Source organism: Squalius cephalus (assembly GCF_949319135.1).
Source record: "Squalius cephalus genome assembly, chromosome: 20".
NCBI lineage: Eukaryota > Metazoa > Chordata > Actinopteri > Cypriniformes > Leuciscidae > Squalius > Squalius cephalus.
This window is the reverse complement of record NC_137141.1, coordinates 30,941,601-30,950,228: the sequence shown is the minus strand read 5'-3', so window position 1 is coordinate 30,950,228 and position 8,628 is coordinate 30,941,601.

The window sequence follows — 8,628 nt, the reverse complement described above, 5'->3', positions numbered from 1 at the left end:
GTGTGTCAGTGATGCGCGGGTTGATCCGAAATGAGCGGGTGCCTGCGGTCACCCGCGGTTACCCGCGGTTACGAGTCATCCAAAAATATTTTTAATGATATTCGGGTCGCGGTCGGTCGGGTCGTTTGAAATAAAGATGCCAATTAAACCTTTGTCATTTATATAGTTCTAGACACAATTTTCTATGAATACGTTTTAAATTTAATTTACACTTTATTGGCTGAATAACTGGCGCGAAGATGACGCACGAGCTCAGTCTGCAGGCAGAGATGGAGGCGGCAAGAGAAAATAGGTGAAGACTGGGGAGTGGAAGCTCCGCAAATACACAAATAGAAAGAGCAAAGTGTGGGAGACATTTGCCGAAATAATGAAAGATGATGACCAAAGTGCTGGCTTTGTCATGTGTAGGCTACTTCTTGCGATGCTATTTACACATTTGATAACCACAAAACTGGCACGACCAACCAGGCACGGCGCCAGGATTCCAGTTTTGGATAAGCCAGACCAATTGTGGGTGGGCCTTAAATTAAAAACGTTAAATAAAATATAAATAAAAAAACGTTATCCAATCACTGCTTAACCTAATAAAAAAATATTGACTAATATAGGCTACTGTTATATTATCTGTGCGTATACATAATATAGATTTTAATAGCTTGATGCTCTTTAAATATTGTGTTGCATTGTAAAAGTAAATCCTCGATCGCTCTCCATGGTTCTGACCAAAGAAGAGAGCTTTGGAATCTCCATTATGCATATACCTGGGCTGCATTTTCCGATAACATTGTCTCTTAGCGCGCTGCGATAACTTAACTAAAGGTATACTACCACTAAAGGTATATCATTGCTAGCTAGGCGTCTTCAGGGCTATCATCCACTCGTGAGGCAGAGGCGCTGAGAGGCAGAGGCGCTGGCGCCCTCCTAGCAACGGCGCTGTTTTTGGTAAAACATGATTTTGACGACTTCATTAAGTTTTGTTTTATAGAAAACTCTTTTTAAAAGATTTTCGTTTTGTATAAATTGTATCTTAATTTTGATCAATGTTTTATCAATCAATTGCCCGTATTTATTAAATAAGAAGCAAATATATAGCAGACAAAATAAGGCGCCGGTACGCGATCACTGCATGTGAACTGGAGGGCGCCGAAACTCAGCTTGTGCCTCACAGATTTGATAAATATAGGCTATATATTACAGAAAGCTTGAAATGTCTACTTTTAAACGAAAATATTAAAACCAAAATAAATAGGCTATACTCTCTGATTATGTAGGCTAATCCATATGAAATGTGCATTTCTCTCTGGCGTTCATGGCGAGTCCGCAATCTCCGCATTGTCAACTTCATCTTTGCAGCGACACAGAAAACACCAGTTTATTACTAAACAATTAAATGTCTCCTTGCTAATTTAGACACATTCATAATCATTACTTTAACCGGTTCTTTGTGGCAAGCTTTATGCGTGCGGTCATTACGCTTATTCCTGTAGGCTAGCCTATTTAAGTAATTAATTTAATATAAAGGGGCGATTTGTCCACGAATGGCTTAAATGAACAACTAGTCGACTAGAAAAAAAATTAGTCGGAGGCAGCCCTTATTCCACATATTTTCGAACCAGCAGGCCATTCTGGGTTGGGCGAGCGACCGTGAGCGGAGCGGAATATTCAGAAATGCGCTCTCCGCTCACGAGCTCTGATCGGAACAAACCCGAACCTCACTGTCTGCTGAACTTGCGCAGAAACATCAAAATAGACATAGCCAGCTTTTTAAAACTGTTTTTAAAACTAAACATTTAGACTATTTTAGTACAAATTATGAGCTTATATTGACGATTTTTTTATAATTCTTGACAAAATTAGAATATTAAGTTATATTAAGACGCTACGATGAGCATTATAGCTACTTTAAAAAAAATGCGGGTCAGGAAGCGGGTCGGGTACAATATTTTCTTTTTCGTTTTTTGCGGTCCGAGTTGCGGGCGGGTTAGTTGAAAACGTCGGTCGGGTGCGGTTTGTTTATACATTGACCCGCGCATCACTGGTGTGTGTGTGTGTGTGTGTGTGTGGACAAACCTTCACCATCTCCTTCCTCTCACTACCTTAGAGAGAACACACACTTGTTTTGAGTGTAATAGTAGGTTAAGTTAGTACGAGAAAGGTTGTGTTTACAGGAGTCATGGTTAACACCACCTCCTGCTGTCCGTGTGTCAAATTTCAGGTTCGCTACGTATCCTAAAGCTGGGTTTCTAAAGGAATAGTTTAAAATTCTGTTTTCGATTGCTCACCCACATTGCATGTTGTTCCAAGTCTGTATAAAGTAAGTGTATAACATATTCATGCTTCCCTTTGCCATATGAAAGCACACACTAGGAAAAAAGGAATGTTTGCCTACACTTCTGAATCTATAAAGTAAAGCTTTAAGTAAGGAAAATACAGAAAAGTTTTTATTCACTGATAGTTTTCCTTTCCATTGTAGCTCTTAAATAAATAAAAAAAAACTTGTGCATATTTGAAATTCATGACCAGAATTGATGGCAATGATGTCAAATGGCTTTGGTTCTCATGTGTCTCGTATTTGATAATGGTGTGCCAAGTTTGAAAAGTGTTAACAGGTATACCATAGCAATATTGTGATGATTTATGAAATTAATGAATGATGTATTGTCAATGCAAAGTCAGTAAAAGTTGATCCTGGAACAGCATTCCAATCAACCAATCAGATTTGAGGGATTTATGTAAATTGTTGGTTTACCTCAAAGGTTAAAGCCTTACATGATTCTTGTTCTCCTAAAATTACCCTCTGGTTTTGCCAAGTTAGACATTCCTGGATCAACATTTTTTGTTGATCCTAGAACAACATTCCTGACTGAAAATGTAGTCCTATACCTACCCCTAAACCTAACCCTACCCATAACTTATCCCTAAAATCAGAGGGAAATGAAAGGTGGATAACACTAGAATCACCGGACCCGGAATGTAAGCCTAAACTTGACATAAACTGTACGCTTGTCCCTCAAATCTGATTGGTTGATTTCAATGTTGTTCCAACATGCCCTGTGAGGCATGTTGTAAAGAAAATGTATTGAGATTTTGCTATTAATTTGGTTAGTTTTGACATAGAATGAGTCAAAAAAAGAAATTGCTGAAAAAGATTTAAACTTAAATGGTTGATGTCATACAAAAACACATTAGGATCTTAATCCTTCTATAAGGCTGTATTGTGATGTTGTGCACGAGTGGCACCTGTCTGTGTGATCTTCTATATCACTTCTCGTGACAGTTTTTGTACATCTGTGAAGTGATTCTGCTGCACTGTGTTCACTCACGGCACACAAATACAGCGCACTGTCATGAGTCTCCAGATTGATCACAGTAAGAAAACTCTTCTCTGCAGAGTTATAATTGACTGAATATTTTTCCTTGTTGAGCTTTCCAAATTCCACCGTGCCAAAGCTGGTTGCGTACACGATGAGCTCCATAGTCTTTCCTTGATGCTGAATGAACCAGTACATTTGGTTATAAGTAGAATCTTTTGTGTGACTGCAAGTCAGAGTGGCATTTTCCTTAAGAGGTAACATTATGTTTGGAGACTGTGTAATATCATTTACATCAGCAAAACCTGGAGAGAGAAAAAAAGAGAGAAGGATGCAATAGTTTACATGCAAAAGTGTTTTTAACAGTTAACATAAATGCAATTCAGATATGATTTCAATGCTCATTTATCATTGAGAATGTGGGATACCTGAGCTCCACTGAAGGGATATTATCAGAAATACTACAACTGGATTCATCTTGCCACTTGGTTTCAAAAACATGCCAATCTTGAAGCAGGAATATACTTTCTTTTTTTTTTTTCTGATCTGCCAACACAATCTGTGACCGCTCTCATTTGCTGTCACTAAACAGAAGAGGTGTGAACACTGTCTCTCGTGTGTCATTACATCATACGATGTAAAAAAAAGTTCTGGGTTGTGTTCAAAACCAACAAGTCCAGCAGAAGAGCAATTTTTGGGAAGTGGGTGCAAACGGTTTAGATGCAAGGAAGTCAGTTGGAAAGTAAATGACTGGAAACAGATTAAGGGACATTTCATCCAAAAATGTAAATTCTGGCATCATTTACTCACTTTCATATCATTCCAAACCTGTATGACGTTCTTTCTTCTACTGAATACAAAATAATTCATGTTTATTTATCAAGCAAATGCCATCCATTTTCCCTAAATGTACATCCCAAATAATACAAATGCACTAAATAATGATGTTTTGATTGCTCTGCTAAAGTGATCAGTGTTTTGCATTTTAAGTTGTGTTTGAGCAATGCAGTAATATTTCAAAGCTTTTAGTTCAACATAATTTGCACATAAATTAATCAAGAGCTCCTCCAAGTGATTACAATAACTACTACATCTTGACTGCTTGATTTACAGAGCCCATGTATCATATACTCACAATATTTTGCAGTATTCAGTTTACACAGTATATATATTTGAAAAAGTATAGTAGGTTACTTTAAGTAAAGTACTTTAGGTTACACTTTATTTTACAGTATGTATACTTACAGTGTATTTACCTAAGTACTGAGTAGGCTAATATAAGGTAACTATGGGTTAAGGTTAGGCTTAGAGGTAGGTTCAGGGTTAGTACTTATAACCCGGTTATTGTAATTGCTATACATACTGTAAAATAAAGTGCTACCGTACTTTACTTATTTACGTACCTATCTATTTACTTGCTTTCTTACTTAGAAATATCAGATTATAACTGGACACCCCTGAATTAAACAAGCATATACAGCCCGTTCTCATCCTAGGGCGTCATATACTGACGCTTTTGACATTTCGTCTACATCCAACGCACATGGCACCCTTTAGCGTCAATATGAGACGCAGATAGATATGGGCCAGAAGGCGCCTCCTAGCGGTCTAACCCTAACCCTACACCAGACCTAAACCTACCCATAACCGAACAAATCTCTGTGCGTGTCATATTGACGCTAAAGGGTGCCATGTGCGTTGGATATAGACGAAATGTCAAAAGCGTCAGTATATGACGCCCTAGGATGAGAATGCGTTGGCATATAATATGACAAACATAAAGAGGTCAAATTATGTGACAACAATTTAGCATACTACTGTTTGAAATGATTATTGCAAAATGTTTACTATTTCACATATTGTTCTGTGATGCAGTATGCCAGTCTCTCATTCTGAAAATTATATTTTATAAAATACTACCATATGTTCAACCTGCTGTTTTTGCTTATTGAAGATTATATTTACTCAACCACAGATTCAGGTGTAAAGTGATGGTGAATTTGCAGTTACTGATAAACTTGTACATCACAGGAAGGTTTTTGTATGAGTCAGAGGTGATTGTGAACACTGTGTAATACGCTGCACAGAAATACACTGCACTGTCATTCAGTCTGAGGCTGTTGATTTTCAGAGTCACATTATTTCTTCCATCTCCGCTCAGTGTGATCTTATCAATGGGGTCTTTAAATTCAGTCTCTTTATTCTCTTGTTGAATATTAAGGTATCCCATGAGCTGAAGATCCATGATGCTCTGGCTTTGTTTGTACCACTGTACAATATAATAGTTTTGAATACTGTGTGAACATTTGATCTCTGCAAATTCATCTTGTTTCTTCAGGACATCAGGAGGAGTCTGGACAACACTTTCACCAAGAATGGTCACTGTTGAAAGATATATTAATGCATAAACTTTGTAAAAAGTCAATTCAGTGCTAATTCAATGGTACAGTGTATTAACAAAACAATATTAGATGACAAATGATTACCTGCAAGACGCAGGAAAAAAACATAGACACAAGGAGCATTACTCATGTCGTCTCTCTCTGCTGATTGACTCAAGTATGAGTTTAAATGCAGGAGATGCAGGAAATGATGTCACAGTGTGGCAGCTATACAGTACATTCTCAACCCAAAAAGAAACTCCACTTTTTTATCAGTGTTACATATTTCTGTTTTAACCGATTTAAGAGCAAAATATTTTAAACTTAATGTAGTTCTGTTTATTAATTTAGCCTCTTGATTTATTGAATAATCATTTATTTATATCATGTATTCTAATAATTAATATTGATACCATAACTTCACAAACAAAAAGTGCACAATTAACACTAGAAAGATTCAAATTCGATCTCTAAGTCGCTGTCATCATCGGATGTACATCTGGCAACACTGTGCGGGCGACACCGTGTGGTGCCTGTGTGTGTGTGTGTGTGTATGTGCTTGCGTGCAGGCAGGCGAGCCTGCGAAATGATTCGGGGTCAGAGAGAGAAGCGGTAGAATGTGTGTTTGGACCGTTTGGACGAACGACTGAAAACTCTGAAATTATCGCACATTATAGGATTTTTTTCATTATTGATCGTACATCGTACAGAGGTCAAAATTATCGTACAAATACGATAATTATCGTACATCTGGCAACACTGCTCGTATTTGATAATGGTGTGCCAAGTTTGAAAAGTGTTAACAGGAATACCATAACAATATTGTGATGATTTATGAAATTAATGAATGACGTACTGTCAATGTGCAGTCCGTAAAAGTTGATCCTGGAAAAACATTCCAATCAACCAATCAGATTTGAGGGATTCATGTAAATTTTAGGTTCATCTCAAAGGTTAAAGGATTCTACATGATTCTTGTTCTCCTAAAATTACCCTCTGGTTTTGCCAAGTTAGACATTCCTGGATCAACATATTTTGTTGATCCTGGAACAACATTCCTGACTGAAAATTTAGTCCCAACCCTATCCCTACCCCTAAAACTATCCCTACCCATAACTTATCCCTTAAATCAGAGGGAAATGATAGGTGCATAACACTGATGTAGAAGCACCTGACTCTGGTAGTAAGCCTAAACTTGACATAAACTGTAAACGTTTCCCTCAAATCTGATTGGTTGATTTCAATGTTGTTCCAGGATCAACAAAGATGTTGATCCAGGAACATGTTGCACTTGGTAAAATCACAGGTCACATCTATTGTTGATCCTGGAACAACATTCCTGTCCAAAAACATAACCCTAACCCCATCCATACCCCTAAACCTAACCCTACCCATTTCATCTTAAAATCAGAGGGAAATTATAGGTGAATAAGAATGCTGTGGAAGCCCCTAACCCTTGTTGTAAGCCTAAACTCGACATTAACTAAAAAACTATCCCCTATCCCTCTGATGCATCCATCTTCTTCCACTTATCCGGGGCTGGGTCGCGGGGCAGCAGTCTAAGCAAAGATGCCCAGACTTCCCTCTTCCTAGACACTTCCTCCAGCTCTTCCGGGGGGACACCGAGGCATTCCCAGGCCAGCCGGGAGACATAGTCCCTCCAGCGTGTCCTAGGTCTTCCCCGGGGTCTCCTCCCGGTGGGACGTGCCCGGAACAGATGCCCAAGCCACCTCAGCTGACCCTTCTCGATGTGGAGGAGCAGCGGCTCTACTCTGATCTCCTACCGAGTGACCGAGCTTCTCACCCTATCTCTAAGGGATCGCCCAGCCACCCTGCGGAGAAAGCTCATTTCGGCCGCCTGTATCCGGGATCTTGTCTTTTCGGTCATGACTCAAAGCTCATAACCATATAGGTGAGAGTAGCCACGACAGACCGGTACATCGACCGCATTACTGCAGAAGCTGCACTGATCCGTCTGTCAATCTCCTGTTGCATCCTTCCCTCACTCGTGAACAAAACCCCAAGATACTTGAACTCCTCCACTTGAGGCAGGAACTCTCCACCAACCTGAAGTGGGCAAGCCACCCTTTTCCGACTGAGAACCATGGCCTCGGATTTGGAGGCGCTGATTCTCATCCCAGCCGCTTCACAGTCGGCTGCAAACCGTCCCAGTGCATGCTGAAGGTCCTGGGGCCGGTTTCACAAAGCTATTTTAGATCGGTCTATAGTGTTAGACAAGTCTAAAATTTGCTCATAGACTAGTCTAATGCAAGTTAGACTGTTTCACAAAAATAAAGACTGACTTAATTTAGACCAAAAAAATTAGACACCTTACCCCCAGGCTAACTTAGGTCTAAGACTCTATGTTACCTTGGCAACCAGCAGTAACAATCAGTTACATTACAAACTGCCAAAAGAAAAGGGAAAATGGCTCATAATTTAAACATTTCTTCTTGTTACTACATTCCCAACCCAAGTAAAATGTCCTTGTAACTGTTAGGGCTGTTACATAGTCAACGCGAGCAACGATCGACGCACTCCCTTTTCATACGCAAGCGTCACGGGCTATGCGTGAAATGCAATACACCCCGTGACTGCTCAAACAGGGGGTAGTAGAGTCATAGTGGAGTCATAGCTCTGAATGCCGTCTATTTCGCTCGCTTTATACGCGCATCATATTCGCCTTGGACGCGCGAATGGATTTAAAATGTTCAAGCGTCGAACTAGACGCGATAGACGCGAATTTGACACTCTATTCGCGTTTGGTATGAACGCTGCATAACAGGCTGCGATGTCAAGATTGCAATGCTGGAATGTGTGTGTGTGTGTGTCAGAGAGAGAGAGAGAGAGAGGCACGGGCGCGATCGAACAGTGGAAACATAAAAACATACTCCGTCATTTATACTCCTCCAACAAACACATATTTTCCGCTGGGG